Genomic DNA, 24,086 nt, shown 5'->3' on the forward strand with positions numbered 1-24,086 from the left:
TTCAATAACTATCACATCTTTTGACATATTCCTTGGCATCCTTGAAAAGGGAAGGCCGATAATACCCCAAAAAACACTTTATATGTAGTCCTTCTATTAGCAAAGTGTCCTCCACATGGTTCATCATGGCATGTTTTTAGTATCTTATGTACTTTGTCCTCTCAAACACATCTTCAAGACAACAAAAAGATATTCATCAAGAAAAAACATCATTTTATTTTATTTTTATCTCAGGAACTTTTATTTTATTTTATTTTTCTTATAGATTGAAGCAATGGAATCTTGACGTAAATATTTTTGGTCTTTTTATCAAGTGCTTGACCTATAGAGAAGCAAAGGACAAGTAAGTGAAATTCTATTTTTAAAAACAAAGCATAAAAATGAACAAAGTATTTAAATGAACAAAAACAAAAATTAATCTAAATGCAAAGCATAAAGAAATTAATGAAAACATCTATGCTAATCTCACATGTAATCAAGGGGCCCTCCTGATGAGCGCGAGGTGTTGGAAACTCAGATCGCACAGAAAATCACCAACAACAATTGAAAGGAATCCATGAATAGAATTGCATTACTTGTAGTGTGTAAAACAAATTCGTCACAATAGGAAATTGCAATGATAATAATGACAATATTTAAAATTCATTAACTATCTCTGCTTCCAAAATGGAGTGTTTTTATAATGTTTACAAACTTAAACAACTTGAGAAACTATTGTCTAAAAACTAGAACTAAAATCGATATCTAAGTTTCTGAATCAAAACATGAAATTCACTTCTCATGATTCACTATTGAAAGAGAAAATCGTGAGAAGAAATTTATTGAAACATCTTCAGCTTCAACATGGTCCTCAGATCTTGCTCGCCTGATAATAGAACCAGTCACTTGATACTTTGCAAAAAACAAGTATGCCATAGCCACGTTGACCACATGTTTAACCAATGATATATGTTTATCCTATGATCTTCCATCTGTAATAAATAGGTGGACTCCATATTGATGACATTTGGCAATTGCTTATGTGCTTTGGTTGTTTTCTACCACGTGCAAACTTGTAGAAGTTTGAATTTGGCTACAGAAATTCAGTTTAGCAGCAAAAATTGCACATTTCGATAGCTATAGTATAATTAAACCAACTTCATAAAGAAAAACATAGATTTTGAGGTGATGATGGATGATTACCTTTTCAATGTAACTTGCATGACCTGAATTACTTATAATATGTGAAAGAGATGGAATGAAGTGGAAATGTATAACAAAATGGGTGGAAAAAGGGAAGATGAATTGTAAAAAAGGAGGACAATTTGGAGGTTCAACAACTGTCAAATTGTATGGACTTGCCATGCACCCTTAGTCATGTTTTTCCAACATGTGATCCAACATGGAATTGCCACTAGAACTTAAATATAGAGTACCATAGTGACCAATATAGATGTGAGAGTTGACTAAGGGGTTTTTTGTGTAACCAATATAGCCAAAATGTAGCAAAGAGTTTCAACATCTGAAATTACTCATTAGGAGTTTAACTCATAGTCGAGTTACTTGATTTTTTAATTATATATAACATTGGCTCGTTGACATTTTATAGGTCACTTTAATTTTTATTTTTTTTAGGAAATATCTGGGCAGATCCACCCAACAACTTATTAGTAGAGCCTAATTCCGAGGGCGTCGAGGAGAATTGACTCTGTGACCACCCATTAGCAAGGTGCTTTAGCAACAAGAACTCAACCAATTGAGCTAACCCTCAGGGTTGGTCCCTTTATTTTAATAATAAAGTGTAGCTTTAATTTATGTTTAGGCACGAGCTTACCATTGGATCCGTACTTAATGCATTTATATACAACAACATTCATAACATTCATTATATTAGACATTGAATTAAATAATTATCTTATAAAATCTCTAGATATACTTCTCAAATATTTAGATTTTCTCTTCCATGTTTACATGTTGATTTGGTTTATATCTTATTGCTTTTGTTCTTAAAGGTAGTTTGTTTTAAAAGCTAATGAGGCATCAAAGAATGGGTGACACTCTCACCATAATGAAAGCACCCAATTGTGAAATTTACTAAATTCAATTTTGTAATAGCCCCTTTTGTGAAAAAAACCTATCATTGTAGTGAATGGACTTTTTCTATGGTTTAGACAAATTACATTGCAGGGAAAATCCATTTGAAGATATTTCTTAAAATTCAACCATTATAGAATGCATATAATGAAAGATAATACGCCACCGAAACACACAAGAGGTAAAATTCAAAGCATGATAATACAAGAAAATGGTATATGATATTATACTCTCATACTGGAAGACAAATTGAAATGTTATTGTGTCGAGGAAAGTGACCTTATGAAATTGGTAAATAACTTCAAGGAGTTGTTCTACACCAACAAAAACTCCTACAACAGTCGTCTTGAAACAATCAACTATAATCATTAAGTCGCTTAATATAAACTGCACATTTAAAGAAGTGTGTCAAGTATTCACACAAACACAAGTCACTCTTTAAAATTTGGCAAACTTACTCTTACAAATCAAGCTCATGTAGTGAAAAACTCCAATGGTCCACAATGTGGAGGTCAAAACAGACACATGAGAGAATAATATTGAAGAAACTTGCCTGTGAGTTTTGTGATGGACATGGACATAATGAGAAGAATCATTGAACCAGTACTCAAAATCTAAAAGAACATGCTAGAATGTTTTTCAGTTAGAATAACGCCAAATAACATGCTTTATCACATCTCAAGCCACTTCAAAGTGACTCGTTGATTATGGAGCAAGCCAACATATGAAACAATAGAAGAGATGTGCTCTTTAATTATTCTTCTCTACATCAAGAAGAAAATGTTGTTACATGTAATGATTTAACATATCATTTTTAATAGTTGTGACATATTTATCAACAACATTGCTTCTGAAGAAATGATTCATGTTCCAAATATGGATCCAAATGTGTTTGATCTCTATTATATGATTCACACTCAAAAGGGTAGAATTTGGATCTATCAAATGGGTTTCAAAAGATATAAGCTATAAATATAAAATTATTGTTCTAGAGTATTGTGATGAAATAAAGATGCTAATTTAGTAGGCCAAAATCATCCAATAAACTAGTGGAGGTCATGGCTATTATTGCAAAATTACATGATATGAATTCACTTTGACCATCACAATCTTTGGCATACAAATTATGGAGCGATATGAACATGGTTTAAGGGATTCCTTTTTTCCAACCTCCAACTAGTGTTTGTGAAGGATGACTACTCAACAAACACCATTGAGAAGCCTTCCCCAAGAACTAACCACACCATGCCTCTCATTTTGATATTGTATAATGACATTTGTGGGTTCATGAGAAATATCTCTATTTTGATAAGAAAATGTTTCCTCACATTCATTGATGACTACACAAATTTAAGAGTCTTTTTCCACTTGTAGATAATTTGTTCTACTAGCCAATGGAACTCGAATTTGTCCAACATATGTTCTCCTAAATGTAGCTCTAATATGAATATTACAATATCTTGTTCGATAACTATAAATATACCCAATTTAATTAGGGTAAAATAAACAAATTCATAAAGATAAAATATGGTTGAAAATTATAAATGTGATGCAATGTCATGCGTATGAAAAAATTTGGGGTTCGATTTATTTATTATGTATTATATTAATTGTGTTTATTGCTCGTGAGAGGTAGTGCAATTGGCGATCATTGTGTTATGAAGTATTATGTAAACAATGATATTCAAGGTTCTAATATCTCATGGTCAAGCCAGCCCCAAGGGTTAGCTCAATCGGTCAATTCGGGGCCTTGATAGATGGGAGGCTATAGGATCAATTCCCGAAAGCTCTTGGGGTCAGGTCTTGCAGTAGGCCAAGGGGCGTCAACCCAGATTTTTCCAGTGGATGTAAGCATCACCCGTTGACCAAAGGTGTCCGTGAACCACGAACAAAAAAAAAAACAAAAATAAACAAACAAACAAACAAACAACAACAACAACAACAACAACAACACAAAACAAAACAAAAAACAAAAACAAAAACAAAAACAAAAAATCTCATGGTCAAGCCAACTATATATATATTCAAGGCCCAAATGACTCCAAAAACATCTTAAAGTATGCTATAAAATCTCTTTTAATCCTTAAAAAGAATGGTAATTTAATTTATACTTCTAACCTTTTAGCTCTTCGTTGACCCTTAGATCATCTCAAGATGTGTTATAAAATATACCTTCATGTTTTTTAAGCCCTAGAAGTTTAGGGGTGGGGAAATATCAAGGTGCAATTATTGTAGTGTTGCGACCACTCTAAGAAACTTCAAGGTAAATTTATGGACTACTAAGTATTAGGAAAAAAAATTTATTTCAAACTTCTAATAAATATCTTTCTATTAAACTTTAAATTTAATGGACAGTTTTCGAAATTTTAACATTTATGCTTGATTGCTTATAAAAATTCCTTTGAATTATGAAAATTCCTAGTACTCTAATGTAACCATTAATGGCCTTTTCAATTTATGACTCCCAAGTGAAATGTTCAAAATAGAAATCACTATATTGATCATGACTATATTCATAATTGGAGATGACACATGTAAAGTGTAAGAATTGGATTATGAGAGCTTCACAAGAGGCATGAGTCGGGGTCCTTGACATTTCTCTTGAGGAATTAACAGTTAGAGAATCAATAAATAGGCTAAATCCTAATTTCCTCATGACAAGAAACATGATGACGCCAAACTTTAAATAAATAAATATGCGATGCAATAATCTCGTCAATGATTTAAGGTCGTTTCCTAGGTGATGAATAAGAGTTTATTTTTGTGACATTTTCAAATCAACCGAATGTGTTATATGCAAGAAACTATAACCACATTTATGGGACTTCATGGGAGTGGGATAGTTTTGACATGTACACCAAGATTGGAAATTAAAGGACTTGGGTTATAACATTTTGATAAACGTATTATTTTGGTGCTGATATTGTGGTGATAACAAGACCACTAAGATTATTAAAGTAATTATATATATATATATGGTAGTTGTAATTATATATATGGTGTTGTTTATTGAAGTCACAATTTTGTTCGGACCATAAATTTTTTTATTAGAATTCGACAATAAAATTTTCAAAAAATTTGACCGTTGTAGTGTTCGAATCGTTTTTTTTTTACGGTGGAAATGCAAAAACAAGATCTACTTGATGCAAGATGTACAAAAATAGAGATGTAGTGTGTGACATAGAAGACCTCATACAAACAACAAATGCAATTTGTGAAACACATGGCCTTATTCAACATATTGATGAAAGTTGTGACATAAATGATATAATCCACCAAATTGATGAAAGTTGTGACATAAATGATCTAATCCACTAGATTGATGAAAGTTGTGACACAATTGATCTCATCTAGCTAGTTGTGCTACTAATTGATGCAACTAGTTTCACTAAAGATCTAATTGAAAAGTTTGATGCATCATGTGATACAAATGAATTGTTAATAGAAATGATTGATGCTCAGTGTGATACACATGACTTAATGAATCAAGCACAAAATCTCAGCAGTAGTAGTAGGTGTGAAGAACAACAAGAAATTTCTTCCCAAGGTCTGATTACCTTCTTGGAAGGCCATTTTCTTGTTGCTCTTCACACTTACTACTATTGTTGATATTTTGTGCTTGATTCATTAAGTCATATGTATCACAGTGAGCATCAACCATTTCTACTAACAATTCACTTGTATCACATGTTGCATCAAACTTTTCAATTAGATCTTCAATACGACTAGTTGCATCATTTAGTAGCACAACTTGCTAGATGAGATCAACTGTGTCACAAAGTTCATCAATCTGGTGGATTAGATCATTTGTGTCACAACTTTCATCAACATGTTGAATGAGGTCATTTGTTTCACAAATTGCATTTGTTGTTTGGATGAGGTCTTCTGTGTCACACACTGCATCTATCTTTTCTGTACATCTTACATCATGTGGATCTTTTTTTTGCATCAATTTTATCTGAAGTGCATTAATGAGTTGTTCTTTTATATCTAGCTCATTTTGAAGATCTTTTGTTGCTTCTAATGTGTTGGTCATCTGATTGATTATGTTTTAACTTCCATTCGAGCACTTCAATTTTGTTGTGCAATTCATGATTGCACTCTTGCAATTCTTTGATTTGTAGTTTGGCACTTTCAAGACGTTTTCCTCGTTTACCCATTTTGATCTTTAACACATGCACTTATAGTCGCTCGCTTGATCTTAAATTTGAGCTTGCTCGCTTGATTTTGCTTCAAGAAAATGAGGGTGTGGCAGATACCAGCGAAAATGCACACAAATTAATGAATTTTTATTTGACTGTTAAAAACTCAACCCCAATCCATTTTACTTAATAACTAATTTAAAATATCGGGCTCCACCAATCATGCACCCAATTACAATCAATAACACTAACCTAACCTTAATTGGGTTAACTTTAACTCTTCACTGACTACCTTACTAGTGACTTTCACTCTCAACACTCCATTAAAAATGACTTCAACTTTGATTGGGTTAACTTTAACTTTTCACTGACTACATTATTAGTGACTTTGACTCTCAACACTCCATTAAAAATGACTTCAACTTTGGACTCATTAGCATAGGACCAAAACTACCATGCTTCAAGATGTTCCGCCATTTAACTTTAACTCAGAACTCTTGCAGACAGATAAACTTAGACTTATGCATATCTTCCAAGGCAGAGCGCACATTCCTTCAGTTTGCTTCCAGAACTGCTGTCCGATTTGATGAAGTTTTCCACAGGATTTGATGCCGGAATTTGCACAGTCCAAGCGGATGGGTTTCGCTTGCAATGCTGGCTTCAAAAACCCTCGTACAAACATATTGTCAAATTCGTTCCCTTGCCCTCATCGAAGGCTGCGAGAGCTCTTATGCAAATCAGAAGCAAGTTTACATGGGAAAAACTGTTCATCGAGGAAGTAAGTTGATCGAGCATTTTTTCGCTCTTATTGTTGCTGTGACAACCAGAACATACAATTGGTCAGAGGGCAGAATGGTTACCACCGGAGGGAGCAACCTTGTGCGTAGTTGGCCAGCATTCTCCAACGATGGAAAAAGGCTGTATGTTTGTACTGGCAACACTATTTCAGTCTACAGCGTGGCCACCGGTATGCTAGTAGCGGAGTTGGTAGGCCACAGAGGGCTACTCACAACAGTCATTGCTGTACCTGTCAGTGGCCTCATGATTAAAAATATTTGCCGAGGCTGGACAGCATCTTTGGATGCGACATTACGCCTTTTAAATGCAATTTCGGCAGTAGATCACTGCCCATGAGAAGAAACCGTTCACATTTTCACATGTTCTAAAGGCCCTGGCGCCCAACACCATCAACCGATTTGTTCTTCTAATTGTCTTTCCTGGAGAGGTCAGAATACCGCATTGAAATAAAACAGATAATCAGACCCACTGGAATATTTGTGTCAAGAATCAAGATAACCTTTCTTCTGCACTTTCAGTTACTGCTAACTTGCCCAATCGTGAAAAATGAATTTTCAATACTAATAGAAGTTCAATAGCTTTACTTAGTGCATTGCAAACGGTATTACCAAGGTCTCACTCTTACATGTCCTTTTGCATATATGGACTTCACTCATAGTTTTAAATGTGTTTAAAGCTATTTAGGAATTGATTAAGATATTCTTAAAATAGATCTGTTATTAAAATTTTGTTTTTTCATTGAAAATAAAAATGATGAAAAATCTTAAAAAAAAATTAAATAACTATAGAATAGAAAAAATTAGATCCTCCTTATCTTTATTTAAAATAAATCTATACAGGTAATAATAGCTACTCCTGCGAACCAGTAGAATTGATCTAATGATTACCTACTCCTGCGAACCAGTAGAATTGATCTAATGATTAGCGTATTACCAAAGTATCAAGCTCCTCGCATCCATGATTTATCAGAGAATACAGCTGCAAATGCTATTACCCAATACATATGCGGAGACAATGACTGTAAATATCTGGAGCTCGAGCCTTCACCAATGGCGATTGCACAGGACTGTAAATATATGAGCTTACAAGCAGTTTCTACATGTGATCTCCAAAAGTGATCTCGATTACTCAGGTCTCCACAAGAATCACGCTACGCTCTTCCTTCAGAAGTCTGCGTCTCCTCTAGCGCAGGTTCTAAACTCCTGGGCTAGTGTACAAACACATATGTAGTCTTCAATCCCTGCGTCTCCTTCAAAGCCAGCCAGCTATCGCTTCTTTTCGCCATTGTATCAGAAGGATTTTGCCTAAAGTTGTCTCGTCTTTAAGCTTTTCAAATTCCAGCGGATCGAAGCTGTGTATGCGCTTCCATACCTACGGAAATTCACGCTCTCAGTCCGCGGCTCTAAACCAGAGAACGCTCAAGCTAATCTTAACAACAGCTGGGCTAGGGTTTGGCTTAGCAGCATCCTCATCGATTGCGTTGGCTAGGTCAGAGAATTTAAAGCAAAATGAACCGCATACATCCACTTCAGACCCTGTAATTAGTCCCTTGCTCTGATACCAATTAAAGGATATTCTGAAAATCGGAGCCATGGCTGAGAAGGCATAAAGTCCTAATGAATATTGTGTACCTCATACACACAAATAATGATAATAATACAACATATCAATACATATCAACAGTATATTTCAAAATAGTGGGTCTATTTTTGGCACAATCATTTTGATTTAGTAAATATTTCAACTACACACTAAATAAACTCTCACATTTTAAAAACCTACTCCTTCTAAAATAAATAAATAAGAATTAATTTAAATTTTACAATTTTAATTAATTTAGACTCATTAAAATACTCTAAATAAAATAAACATCCTAATCACAATAAACTATGATAACAATTTTGATATTACTTAATAAAAATCCTTGAAATTGGTATTGCATTTCAAACAATAAAGGATTACCAATAAAACAATTTTAGTAGCTTTAAGTTTTGAGCGTATCTCTAATATGTTTTTTTTTATCAGGATTATTATTGAAAATATTTTAAGAATGTTCTTTACCAATTTTTTCTTTTGGATTTGAATTTCCTCAAAAAATTTGACCAATTTTTTCCCTCATCAACTCTTGTATTTAAATTTCCTCAACAAAATTTGAACAATTTTTTCCTTTATCAACTCGTGTTTGAATTTTTTACCTAATATTATTAAATTTTTATTTTCCTTCGAAACCAGAAAAGACGTACGTTACTTATGGCTATTCCATGTAATGAAAAATAAATTTACTTTATATTCGATCTTAATTTAATTATTTATATGATGAAATAGAGTTATTTTATCTTTGTAACTGAGTGTCAATGTGAAGTGTAAGATATTTCACAAAGTTAGCCGCTCTGAATGTTTGACATCTAATTAAATGAAGGGCTATTGTCAGCCATGTCGTTGTAGTATAGTGGTGAGTATTCCCGCCTGTCACGCGGGTGACCCGGGTTCGATCCCCGGCAACGGCGATTTGTTTTGGCCCACAGCTTTTACAGATAATGTTACGGAACAAAACGACGGGACACCAAATCACAGTTTTTACAGACAAAGTTACGCACAACTTTTACAGAACAGCGATTTGGTTTGCCGCGATCCCCCGCAACGGCGATTTGTTTTGGCCCACAGCTTTTACAGATAACGTTACGGAACAAAACGACGGGACACCAAATCACAGTTTTTACAGACAAAGTTACGCACAACTTTTACAGAACAGCGATTTGGTTTGCCGCACAGCTTTTACAGATAATGTTACGGAACAGAACGACGGGACACCAAAAACGGTTTGTCGTCCGAAATTGTATTTCAATAGAATTGGGGTAATCTATTTAGGGAATGGCTTGTCGAGATGTTACGTGGGTGATTCAAGTTCGGTAACAGTGATTTGTTATTGAGGTTTGACAGAAATATTAAGCAAATGGTTTATCGAAGTTGGGAGCATTTATTGTAAAGTTTTATAGAAAATTAAATACGTCAAGCATATGAAGAAGCATTCTATTTTATAGGCTACTATTTAGTGTGAGGCTTCACAGAAAACCAAATACATTTATTTAGGGAGGTTTTGTCGACAAGTTGGGAGCATTTATTGTGCGGTTCCACAGAAACATTAAGCAAATGATTTGTCAAAGCTAAGAACATTTATTGTGAAGCTTCACACAAAAACCAAATACATCAAGCATATGAAGAAGCAGTCTGTCTCATAGGCTAGCATTTATTATGATGCTTCACAGAAAACCAAATACATCAAGGATATGAAGAAGCAATCTGTTCCATAAGCTAAATTAATTTAGTGTGAGGTTTTACAGAAACATTAAGCAAATGGTTTGTCGAAATTAAAAATATTATTGTTAAGCTTTATAGAAAACCAAATACATCAAGCATATGAAGAAACAATTTGTTCCATAAACTAAAATAATTTTTTTTTGACAAAAAACAATAAAATCTCTACAAATGTTAAATTCTTGTTCAGGACCAGAAACAAAAACTAAGTTTGATTTGCTTCTCTGCTTAAACGTTAAAACCGCAAAATAAAAGTATTGGCCAAATATATTACGTTTGATTTGCTTCTCTGCTTGAACGTTAAAACCGCAAAATAAAAGTACGGGTGAAAGATATTAGGACCCTTTTAACTCTTAAATTAATATTTGTTTTAGTCACATATTTTGTTTGAATCAGAACTCGTTATCTAACTTTTAAAACTCCAGTGTAAAAGTATAGATGAAAGATAACGAAAACATTTGAATGAATGAGGAACATCTCTAAATTTAACTGTCTCAATTTGCATCAAACTTTTTGAATTTATCCATGAATCATCATCTCATCATATTAGCATCACATTTTTAATTTATTTTATATTTATAATTGAGGCTCATTATGTATAGACATTATATTAGCATTAATTTTTTTAATTTTTTCCATATTCACAATTTATATTGAATATTTATGTTTATTTTTTTATTTGTTGGGTTTGTTTTCTAACTTTAGTATAGAGATATTGTTATATCTTGCGTTGTCAATATTTTGGCATAAAAATAAAATAAAATAAAAATAACTTTATGTTAAAATAAAAATGCTAAGCTAATATTTTTTAACAAATATTAAAATTTATATTGTAATGATACATAGTACATCTAATCTAAGTAGGATTATTAAAGAATTAGAGTTTAATGAATTGTGGTTATTAGCTTCTAACTTTGTATAGAGTTTTATATAGTGAATAGGTACTAGTAGAGGGTTACTAATACCAATGTGACAGTTTGATGAGGGAATTTTTGGATAATTATCCAACACATAGCAAAAAGTTTTAGTGTTTTGTAATAGGAAGATACTTGCATAAATTATTATTATTGAATAAGAATGTGAATTGAGGATTACAATAACTCTCGTGGTGGTTTGCTATATAACATTCACTGGTTATAAGGTGAAAGCGTATGTGCTCTTTGACTATTCACTTTTAATTTATTTATTTATTATTATTATGTTTATAACATTGTCATCCACTTTAAAATTGTTTTGTCCTCAAAAGAAGGGTAATGAAGGATATTGTTGGAAAAATATATATGTTTCCTTTGGTGCATCTCCTTTTGGAAGGTTTTTCAATTTGACAACATACTCTTTGATAGTTCTAGAATGCAACACATTTCCCTACTTGTAAGAATTCTTATTGGTTCTAAAATTGTTCTTCCTTCATCGTCAAAGTCAAGAATCTGAATTCGAGAAATTTAGGCTTCTCCCAACACCTTCTTGAGGCAAGAGACGCAGAAGACATTATGGATGTGACAATTGTCCAATAACTTTAACCCATAGATTACTTAGATAAATTTTTTTATTGATTTGTAAAGGCCTATAGAATTTTGGAGCCAATTTGTTTTTTCCTTGTTGTTTAAGTGATAATTGCTTGTAAGGTTGGAGTCTTACAAATACCTAATCACCTTCTTTCTGGTCTATGTTGGTTTTCTTGTTGTTTCATTCCATTATGAACTACTAAATTTTCTTTTAGTATTTTGATGATCTTTTGCTCTTCGTCGAGGTGATTCTTCATTACTTGGACCTTAGTGTCAAGTTGTGCAATTCCTTCCATTTTGGTGGTTCATAATTATATAGGGCTTGGAAAGTGGAATTTTGACAAATGTGTGGTAGGTATAATTATACCATCATTAAACTAAATGCAACCATTGGAAGCACTTATTCTGCTTATTTGTCACAAAACAACAAAGATAAGTTTCCAATCATTTATTTAAAATTTATGTTTATCCATCCATTAGTGGATGGTAAATTGAACTCATATTAAGGAATATTTCAGTTTGTTTGCAAATTCTTTCAAACAGATACCTTTAAATTTTGGATCCATATCAGTCACAATGACCTTCACAAAACCATGCAATTTATAGATGATTTTACCAAAGATATCAACAATATGTTTTGTTGAGCCTATTTTTCTTATTGCCATAAAATATGCATATTTAGTTACTTTATTGACCATAACAAAACCTTATCTTTTCCATCAAACATGGATAATCCTTCAATGAAGTCTATTGATATCTCTTCCCATTTTTTGTTAGGAATGTATAAGGGGTGAAGTAATCCTCGTGTCATGATATTCTCATTTCTATTTCTTTGAAGTATGTCACATCCAATAACAAAATTTTGAATATATTTATGCATCCCCTTCAAAGAAAAGGATTGTCATGCATTATAGTATGTTTTAAAAATCCCATGTGTCTCATTATTGGCGAATAATGTGACTCCCTTAAGGTTGTCCTTCCAAACTTTGAATATGAAATTAGGTAAATCTTATTCTTGTACCATAGAATGTCATTTTTCCATTCAAATTTTGGATTTTTGTCCAAACTATTGATAATTGTGGAACAAGATTTAGGATCCTTGGCATATTCAATCTAAATTCCATTGTTGTTGCACATGTTGTTATTTCACCATCCTTTCATAACTATGCATCAACAACTGAGTTTCTTTCCCCTTTTTGTGTCATATTTCCATAATTCAAAGGTGGAAAGTTTTTTTTATCTTTTTTTTTTGTTATATTGTTAATGTTTTCTGTTGTAATAAGAATCAAAGACTATTATGATCATGTTTTAGCGGCTTCAACCACCCTCCAAATTTTGGCTTGCACCCAATTTCGGAGCCTCCCTTGATAGTTTTTCTTCATGACTGCACACCCTTAGGTTCACTCCGTGAGCCCATGGGAGTCTTTGCATCTGCCTTGCTTGATCATTTCATTCAATTTTTTGCATGCTGGTGTCTAAGTCATGCTTGCGACCATGTTCTAGTTATACTCAAAGTCTTCGCTTTGTGTGTAGTTGTTGTGTTCGCTATGAAAGAATCTGTCGCACTCACACACAGAGTCACATTCATTGTCGCGCAAGCATCGCCGCGATCGATCAACGATCCATCACAAGTGTTGTGTTTTTCACTTGCACCATTGATCAATCATGTTGAGCATGTGTGCTTGGATGGTTTGATTCGTCTCGTCGTCAAGTCATGAGAGTGTGTGTTTGCATGATCACCCATGCATCTTTCGATCGTTCAGACAGTTAGTCATTTTTTGCTGAAGTTCTGATGATCGAACTCCCCTCTGAAAGTCGGACCATCACCCCGCCATCGACTCGGTCAAATGTCAACCAAAAGAGTGCAAAAGCACCAAGCAAGTATTTTCAAGTTGCGTTGCCCGCAAGCAACTCAATCAACTTTCATGCTGACCACCTGGACAGTTAGACTCGGGAGTCACCCCGAGACTGACTCCCCTAAAAAATTGCGTAGAGGCCACTGACCTTACTCGCTCAGCTGACTATGGAAATTCCGCAGACAAGCCGGACAGACACCAAGTGCCCGTCGTTGCCTCCCTAAAAAAATTGCGCAGTTTTCCCAGTCAGTCATCCGGACAGTCGACCGACTTCTCATCCAAGAAATTGCGCAGTTTTCATGAGCAGGACTTTTGTTTCCCATTAGTCCGCTCAGCTCAGAAATTACGTAGAGATTATCAGTAGGCCGACCTCCCAGCCTCAGTGCAATTTCCCTCGCCAACATCTCCTAGCCATAGATTGCCAGTTCCCTCTGGGAATTGTGCAATTTTGGTTGCCAGTGACCCAGCAGCCAACTTCCTGTTCCCTCTGGGAATTGCGTAGTTTTGGCTACCAGTGATCCAACAACCAGCTGCTAGTTCCCTTTGGGAATTGCATAGTTTTGGCTTCCAGTGACCCAGCAACCAACTGCTAGTTCTGTCTGAGAATTGCGCAGTTTTGGATACCAAGATCCCGGGAAGTTCTTCCCAAAAAATACGCAATCTCTGCCTGCTAACCCTCCTTGTAGCCCGACCTGTTCCCCCAGAAAATTATGCAAATTTGGCCTCCCAGCCCTTGCTGCCCGCTTGTTCCGGAAACTACACAAATCCTGCCTACCTTGCCTTCATGCAACCGGACTGTCCCTCCCAAAATTTGTGCAATTTTTCCTTCCAGCCGAGCCAGACCTCGCATACAACCATTGTTAACAAGGATTTCCCATCTGCATCACTCAATGACTCTTGTGCAGTTTTCATCAGCAGTGCCCAAAGCCATCATCCTGCGTCATAACCTTGTTGCCTCTCCCAGTCACCTGCATCCAAAATGATCATGTGTCATGGTAGACTAGGAGGTTTTGGATTTGATGTTGTCTTGTCATGAGCAACTGTAGGTACATGTAAACCAACAAACATGGCGAGACGACGAATGGGATGAATTAAGGGAGCACATGCAGAAGGACAAATTCGCCAATGGACGAACAAACGATGTATGCTAAGAGATGTGCTCGCAAATAAATGATCATGCAAATATGTGTTCACGGACGAACGAACAAGAAAACATGAAATATGTGCTCACAGATGGATGAACGGACAAACATGCACCTTTCGCGAACAGATGAGCCTGTCAATCTTTCCAACATGCAAGCAAGGAACAACATGCCAAATATTCATCAAGCGAACCAAATACCATCGAACACTCCACACACTTTGCCATGTGGAGGTGAAGCTGTGATACACCATGAAGACATCCATCACCCAACAGCACTGTAGCTCAACATGCACTCCAACAGCAGCATGAATGTTCCAGCATTTTCATGTCGAGTCATGTCAAGAGTCATGTCGCCCACATCTCTACTATGTAATGCAACGTGGAAGTCTAAGAGACCTACTTGTTTTACAAAGAGTCATGTAAAGTCAGAAATTCATGGAAGTCAAATAGTCATGAGGGTAGTCGAATAGCCACAAGGGTCAGTTTCACCCTTGGCTATAAATACCCCCTCATTTTTACATGAAATTAATTTTCACCTCAGCTCCTCCCACATAGCCAAGAGAGTCTGTAATATTTTCTTTGAGGAGTAAGTAGTGGCTCCAATGCCCCGCACTTGGGGTTAGTGATATATGGTGTAACAATGTGTCTTGGAACTTTCGCTTAATTCAGAATCCTGCTAACAGGCCAACACGTTTTCACACATGTATTGTAATTGTTGTAAGACTAATCTTGAACACTTGTAATGCATGTTGCTTTAACCTGTGTTGAACACTTGAACTATTTCACTTGTTGTAATACATAATCTGTTAATGGAAATGTGTTGTATATGTTGTTAACGTTGTCTCGCTCGTGGTAGCTATCTCCCCAGACACCAGACAAACCTTTCACATAAAGCTTGTTGTAACAACTGTTGCACTTGTTCAGACTCATCCGTTGAGTGTTGTATGTGTTATCTTACCTTGTGTGTTGTGACTGCCGCATCCGTGTGGACTGCTCCTCCAGAAGCTGTGCACGTCCTGTTGTGTTGTGTGTTCCTAGCCGAGTTGGGACTTCATCCCAACCAACTTGGGACTCACTCTCACCCTCTCCCTTTACAGTGAAAGAACCATTGACACAAGTACACTAGCATTCACCAGGCACATGAACCTCACTTCTCGAAGGCAAAGAAAACCACTCTCATGTGCTGACAAGCAAGAGTTGAGGCAAATCCTTAAGACAATGGCAACCGGGCCATCATACCGGATGGGACTCCCACACCAAACAGTGTGAGGTCTAGTTGGGACTTCATACCGGGGTGATCCCCTAAATGTTGGCGGGTCCAACACCGTCAACAGATCCATACATTTATAAGAAATATTTCGGCATAAATCACATGCAGAAATTATCTGTCGATGCGTTTCGAACCAACTAGTGTGGTTCATTACCATACATATTGAGAATTTAATGCCTAAGAGGTAACGTTACCACTTGGCTAGCACATGGATAATGGACAACATCTCTTTATTATACGTAAATTTTAGGCTTCCTCTCTTGTTGAGTTTTTGGCTCTCAAAAGCTATTGGATGGACATTTTGCATTAGTGCTTCACCTATCCCAACCCTTAAAGCATTGCATTATATCGCAAAGGGTTTTGTGAAATTCAGTGTTACTAACACACGTGTAGAAGACATAAAATTTTTCAATGGTTCAAAACACTCTTTTGTTTAGTTACTCCATTGGAAGGATTTTTTCTTTAGTAAGTTGGATAGTGGTGTTGTTAAGAGAGCATAGTTCTTGTTTAACCTTCTATAATAACCCATTAATCCTATGAATTCTCTTGCTTTTGATACGTTATTTGGCCTTGAACAATCTATTATTATTTTGATTTTATTTGAATCCACCTTAACTCATTCCTTGGATATGACTTGGGCAAGGTATACAACATCTTCCTTACCAAAAGTACATTTGATATTTTCACATAGAACTTATTTTCCTCTTTGAGAGAAAGTGCTTGTTAGGATATTCCGACAGATAGGAAATAGTTAAGTTCAACTTGGTCTAGTATAGAGTTAGGTATAGAGTTATGTAAAGTGTGTTTCTTTACCGTTGTACATTTTGTAACTTACAATCCGACGGTCACGATATGTAGTGATCCGACGGTTCACTCGCTCCTCGGTATTACCGACACTTGATCCGTGGCTTGACACCCGATTGGTCCATGAGTTCTATTTAAAGCGCATGGAGGGTCATTGTTCGGGTAATCCGTATATGAGAGAAAGCTTATGTAAATTTTCATTCTTTGATTAATAAATTGCCTGAAGTGGCCACGTTGGCTCAGGCCGTGGACTGTTTCCCTCTTTGAGGGTTTTAACCACGTCAAAAATACTGGTGTATTGATTTGAGATCTGGTTGTGAGCGGTGTCCTTTTGGTGTTCTTTCTGAGGAACTTACCCTGTAAATTCCTACATGGTATCAGAGCTATTTGAGGGTCGCGTCCGTTGGTGATCCAAATCTGAAGCCGGTAAAACTGCATGCGGTTGTCGTTTCCTAGATCTACTGTTTCTGACTGCTTTCGGGCCGAGAGGACTACTCTGTTGTGTTCGGAGCATCTGTTCCAGTGAGGAACCCCTTTCGTTTCAGGCGAAAAGGTTTCCGGTAGCCCTATCTGCGTCATTTTTAAGATCTGGAGGTATACAGTGTTTATCTGCAGTTTACTGTTATTTTCTCTCTGGTTATTTCGGTTTCTGTTTACTTAGCTTTTTTTTATTACCGGATCTATACCTTTCATTTTTGCATATGCTCTTTGCCCTGCGACTTTGTGCGATCTGGGCAAATCAGAAACAGAAAGGAAGTTTTTTTTTCTCATGCGTATGCTCTTTTCCCTGCACCTTAGTGTGATCTTGGAAAATCAGAAACATTGAGAAAAAATATTTAGTTTCTGGCTAAAGCTAACTTCAAGCCGTAAGGTTCGTTTTTCTTTGCATATTCGTGTGGGTTTTGTGTTTTTGTTTTGTAGGAAAAAAGAGATTTCTCAAGGCAAGCACGCAACGAAAGCCCCCCCCCCCTCTCTCTCTCTCTCTCTCTCTCTCTCTCAAATTTTTTGTATAGCTCAATTGGTTCAAAGCTATTTTAAGAGAGTAGAGGTCTTGGGTTCAAATCTCCATTTTGTGGGGGCGTTTTTTTTCATTCCCGCACATTCGCGCACTTTGCCGGCAACTTCAACAAAATTTTTTCAAAAGGCCATAACTTCTTCATCCGGAAGCCTTTTTCAGAGCCGTTTTTTTTAAAACAGCCTAATTTTTCGAGATCTATCCATTGGAACACTTACTTTAAGCATCTTCAGCTTCAGTTTTTTTTTAAAATGGAAAGTCCATGCCAAGTCATTCTTGACAGCACTAACTACTTCCAATGGATATCCTACATGGAAGATTTACTTAGAAGTAAAGGTCTCTACAGAATAGCCACAGGCCAAGAGACGAAACCAAAAGATGAAGACAAGGCTGCAAAATGGGAAAATAGACAAGATCAAGCACGTGGTTTGATAGGGATGTCTATTTCTCATGATCTTAGATTCCATATTGCAGAACTTGATACTCCTCATGAAGCATTGGAACAAATCACTAAAGTTTTTGGGATTAAAAATGAAATTAGAGCCCATCAACTTGAAAATGAGTTGCTTACATTGGATCCTAATAATTTTTCTTGCATTGAAGATTTCTTGTCCAAACTCAAGACCCTTAGATATCTCTTGGAAGGTGTTAAGGTTAAGAAAGAAGATAGTAACCTTATTTATTCCATCCTTACTAAGTTGGGACCAACCTACTCTGTATTTGTTTCCACCTTCCATTCTACAAGGGAAGCTTTCATTTGTCAAGGAAAAGACTACAAGGCCCCTTCCTTTGACTCTTTTTGTGATTCTTTAATAAGAGAACAAGAAAAACTCTTACACCTTGGTCTTCTTAATATTGGAAACTCTTCCAAGAAAGCGTTAGCCGCCCAACAGCAACCAAATTCAAAGAATCCTAAGAAGTCATATCCTAAAAAGAATGGTCCTAAACCAAACAAGGGTCCTAAGCAAACTCAGCCTCAAAATGAAAGATCATTTCAGCAAAATGATAAGACCAATAAAAACAAATGGAAGAAGACTGATAGACATTGTAACTTTTGTAATCGAGATGGCCACTTAGAATCTAAATGCTTTAAGAAGATGGAAGCCTTGGAAGCCGCAATGAAGAAACATAACATCCATGTGGAGCATTCTTCAACTTCAACTTCAACTTCATCTTCAGGAATGGCACTTTCTGCATGTCGTTGTCAATCATCTCAGTCGGTTATGCATTAAATGTATCTTCTTCTTCTCATTCTCATGAGTGGCTCATTGATTCTGGAGCCTCTTATCACATGGCCAAAAACAAAGCCATGTTTTCTTCTTTAAATGATTGTAACACCAAAAATATATATGTTGGTGATGATAGATCTCTTAATGTTGTAGGGATTGGAACTGTTCATCTAGACAATGGTCAGTTTAATGATGTATTATGTGTTCCAACCTTATCCTGCAACCTTCTATCTGTATATCAGATAACTCATTCAGGTGAAGGTAAAATTGTTTAATTTTCACCTCATGATGTTGTAATCAAGGATCTAAGAGATCCTAAACAGATTCTAGCTACTGGTATTGTTGATGATTCCACAAGGTTGTATAAGTTTCACAACTTTGGGTCATCAAATCTTCCCTCAGTATTTGTTGCTCATAATGATGAAGTGAGCAAACTTTGGCATGAGCGATTTGGTCACTTAAACTATCGCTCCCTTCAGCATCTATGTAAAGAAAATATGGTGATAGGTCTTCCTATGGTATCTTGCAGAGATGGTGTTTGTTCCGGATGTGTACTCGGAAAACATCATCGGGACAGTTTTGAAAAACGTGCCTCTTGGCACGCCTCAGCCCCTTTACAGCTTGTGCACAGTGATTTATGTGGTCCACTTCCTTTTGCTTCATTCTCTGGCTGCAAGTATTTCCTAACTTTCATTGATGATTTCTCTAGACGCACTTGGGTATACTTCTTAAAACTCAAGAGCGAAGTATTTAACACATTTTTGGCCTTCAAAGCCTTTGTTGAAAAACAATCTGGACATCAAATTCTTAAGCTAAGAACTGATAATGGTGAAGAATATGTTAAAAACACATTCATCAACTTTTGCACCAAAAATGGAATTCAAATGCAACATACTGTTCCATACACTCCACAACAAAATGGTGTAGCTGAAAGGAAAAATCGCACCTTAAAGGAAATGGCTAATTGTATGCTGCAATCTAAAGGACTCAATCTTAGTTTTTGGGCCGAAGCAATTAATTGTGCAAATTATATAATAAATCGCACTCCTACTAAGGTTCTAAAGAATATCACTCCAGAAGAAGCTTGGAGTTCCATTAAACCAGATGTAAGTCACTTTCGTGTTTTTGGAAGTGAAGCATGGGCCCATATTCCAGATGAAAAGCATAAAGCTTTAGAACCTAAGAGTGAGAAATGTACTTTTGTTGGATATTCTGAAGATGTAAAAGGTTATAGACTTATTCCATTTAAGTCCAAAAATGTTATCATTAGAAGAGATGTAAAATTTGATGAAAATAAATCGGCCTACGAGCCTAGTCCGACGGATGTGCCACCTCTTCCTATCTCTTCTACTTTTGAAAACATTTCTTCTTCAGATGATGAAAGTGAGGATGACAATCCTCCCCCACCTTCTCAGGATCCTCCTTCAGCTCCTCAACTTCCAAGATGGGTCCGTGCTACTCGGGATGCAGCAGGTGATCTTGCCGGTGATCCTACAGATCAACGACGTACACGTTCTCAGTTTGAAAGAGCCTCTTCTTTACTGGCTCAAGCTCCAGTAAATCATGATCCTGACACTTTTGCAGAAGCTTCAGGCCATCCACATTGGGAAGCAGCTATGAATGAAGAATATCATTCATTGTTGGCAAATGATACATGGGATCTTGTTCCTCTACCAAAGGGACGCAAACTTGTCAGATGTAAATGGGTTTACAGAACCAAGTATGGACCAGATGGGAAAGTTGATAAACATAAAGCTCGTCTTGTTGCTAAGGGCTTTTCACAGGTTGAAGGCATTGACTACACTGAAACCTTCTCCCCTGTTGCCAAAATGAACTCTATCTGCCTTGTTCTTTCCCTTGCTGCCTCTTTAAAATGGGAAGTCCATCAGATGGATGTTAAATCTGCCTTCTTGCATGGGGACTTGCATGAAGAAATCTATATGGAACAACCCATTGGCTTCATCCAAACAGACTCCAGCCTTGTATGTCGACTTAAGAAATCTCTTTATGGTCTCAAGCAAGCTCCTTGGGCTTGGTATGCCAAAATGGATAGCTTTCTTTTAGAATCTGGCTTTTCTAGGTGTTATTCTGACAATACTGTCTACACCAAGAAAGTGGGCAACTCTCTTATCATCCTTGTTCTTTATGTTGATGATCTTATTCTTACTAGTAGTGATCCCAACCTTATAAACCATGTGAAGTCCAGCCTTAAAAAGAAATTTGAAATGACAGACTTAGGACACTTACACTATTTTCTCGGTCTTCAAGTCTTGCAATCCAAGGAGGGTATTTCCCTTTCCCAGTCCAAGTATGCTTGTGATATTCTTTGTCATTTTCACATGGAAGACTGTAAGCCAGCCCCTTCTCCCTTTCATTCTGGAGTCAAACTTTCAGTCTCTTGTACTTCTCCTGAAGTTGATGCTACCTTATACCGTCAACTTGTAGGAAAACTCTTGTATTTAACCCATACTCGTCCTGACCTTTCCTTTGTTGTTGGACTTGTTGCGTTTTATGCAAAACCCCCGTGAAAGTCATTGGAAAGCAACTAAAAGAATACTTCGTTATGTTCGAGGTACAGTACAGTTTGGGATTCATTACAGTGCCAAAGCAGCTCCTCTATTAGTTGGTTTCACTGATTCTGATTGGGCTGGTGACCCTGATGATCGGAAGTCTACTGCCGGTTATGTCTTCACTCTTGGTTCAGGACCTATTACATGGGCTTGTAAGAAATAGGCTGCCATTTCTCTTTCATCAGCAGAAGCAGAGTACCGTGGTGCAGACATCTTCACAAAGGCTCTCGCAGAGGCGAAGTTCACTAAACTTCGATATATGCTTGGAGTTCAGGAAGTTGTCACTAAGGGGGGATAGGCTCTAGTGCCTCCTTCCTTCTCCTATTGTGTCATATTTGTAAATCCTTCAATCCTATCCCAAGTTGTTCTTAAGGGGGGATGTTAGGATATTCCGACACATAGGAAATAGTTAAGTTCAACTTGGTCTAGTATAGAGTTAGGTATAGAGTTAGGTAAAGTGTGTTTCTTTACTGTTGTACATTTTGTAACTTACAATCTGATGGTCACGATATGTAGTGATCTGACGGTTCACTCTCTCCTCGGTATTACCGACACTTGATCTGTGGCTTGACACCCGATTGGTCCATGAGTTCTATTTAAAGCGCATGGAGGGTCATTGTTCGGGTAATCCGTCTATGAGAGAAAGCTTATGTAAATTTTCATTCTTTGATTAATAAATTGCCTGAAGTGGCCACGTTGGCTCAGGCCGTGGACTGTTTCCCTCTTTGAGGGTTTTAACCACGTCAAAAATACTGGTGTATTGATTTGAGATCTGGTTGTGAGCGGTGTCCTTTTGGTGTTCTTTCTGAGGAACTTACCCTGTAAATTCCTACAGTGCTTGCTCCAAATGTTTAAGGTGTTCCTTCCACGTCATGGTTTAGATAAAAATGTAATAAAAAAAACCAGTGCAAAATTTCTTAGGTAGGGTTTAAAGAGCTCATTCATGGTTGCCTTGCTTGTTAGTTCTCCTGCGAACCTACCACCTCGTACTTAATTTCTAACAAAGAACTAGTTTAGTAAATAAATACATTGATAGGTTCCTAACACAAGTTCAGCAAAAGAATTTTTAAATAATTGATCAGATGAAAAAATGACACATTTTTTCGCAATCAAATCAATTCATCATTAAAATGACTCAGAACCTACTTAGGTTCCCGTCCTGGGATAATTGCCCAACTGAGAAAATATGTAATACAAATAACCTAGATTTATTCTAGAATATTTTCTCTATATCATTGCTTGATATTTCCTATAGATATGGATCTCCATCCTCTATGCACTCCCTTAGAACCACCGCACCACTCACTGATATGCCACTATCAATCTTGTGTTGTAATATGTCTTTCTCATCTCCTTGGCCTCACTTTTATAACTTTATATTGAGCTAAATCCCTAACCATAATCTCAAAGTGATTAATGGCCAAGATTAGACCTCACCTCACTTGAGATCAATGGTTAAGATTAAAAATTACTCACTAAAGTAATTTACTTTATTTTTCCTAAGTTTATTTTAACTCAATAATCCAATATACTACTAATGTGTTTTTTCCTAATTTAGACTCAGGCTAAGTTACATTAGCAACTTTATCACACTTGAGCAAGTGTTCTAAGGAGAATGTGGGTGACTTATGCATGCCTACACACAAGGCCTATGTAGAAGTACCTACCCGAGCTACAAAAGTCAACATTTTTCATTGTAATAACTCCTCATCATAATAGGCCTTCAATTAATATTTCTATTTTTTGTTTTATGGTGGTGAGGATATCGATATGGGTTGATATTCACTTGTGTTGAGTTTGGTTTAAATTTGATTATATGTTATATCCTTCTTTTCAGGGGAAAATTCATGTGTAGGCCTTGGAATACCTTATCGTATTTTTGGTTAATGTTTTAATATTTGGGCATTGAGGATGCACTATTTTTGGTGATACTATCTCCATTTGACGACATTTTGTGATATAGATTGGTGACCCCTTTCTAATTAATTTTTTCATTTACTAAGAAGATATGATTTGAGTTGGTGGAGGTTGGAATCCAAACAATTTATATTTTCTTCTTTCCCATTTGAATTTGATAAATTGTTTCTAGTGATCTTCAAAATAGGTCCCCAGGGTTTGCAGCCATTGAATTCCTAATACGATGTCTACTGCTCTCTAGGACACGGTGTAGAATCTATATTCTAATTCATAATATTCTAATTGCAACTTGACTTTGTGGCACTTTCCAACTCCATCAATTCATTTTCCATCTACTACCATCAGTCTTATGTTTGCGACTAGATATATGAATAGAGTTGGTATTTTTGCAACAGTGATATCTATGAAGTTATGGGTGATCCCTATGTCTATGAGTGCAATGACATTT

At 36.2% G+C, this 24,086-nt stretch overlaps 1 non-coding gene across 1 annotated transcript; it reads left to right on the forward strand.

Moving 5' to 3' along the window:
• The first annotated feature begins 9,448 nt into the window (after window positions 1-9,448).
• On the forward strand, window positions 9,449-9,520 carry TRNAD-GUC (transfer RNA aspartic acid (anticodon GUC)). Its single transcript has one exon. It is a non-coding gene; the product is annotated as a tRNA-Asp (tRNA).
• Window positions 9,521-24,086: the final 14,566 nt, after the last annotated feature.

Source organism: Pinus tabuliformis, chromosome 8 (genome assembly GCF_031772625.1).
Source record: "Pinus tabuliformis cultivar Carrire ecotype Pingquan chromosome 8, CPIR1, whole genome shotgun sequence".
Lineage (NCBI taxonomy): Eukaryota > Viridiplantae > Streptophyta > Pinopsida > Pinales > Pinaceae > Pinus > Pinus tabuliformis.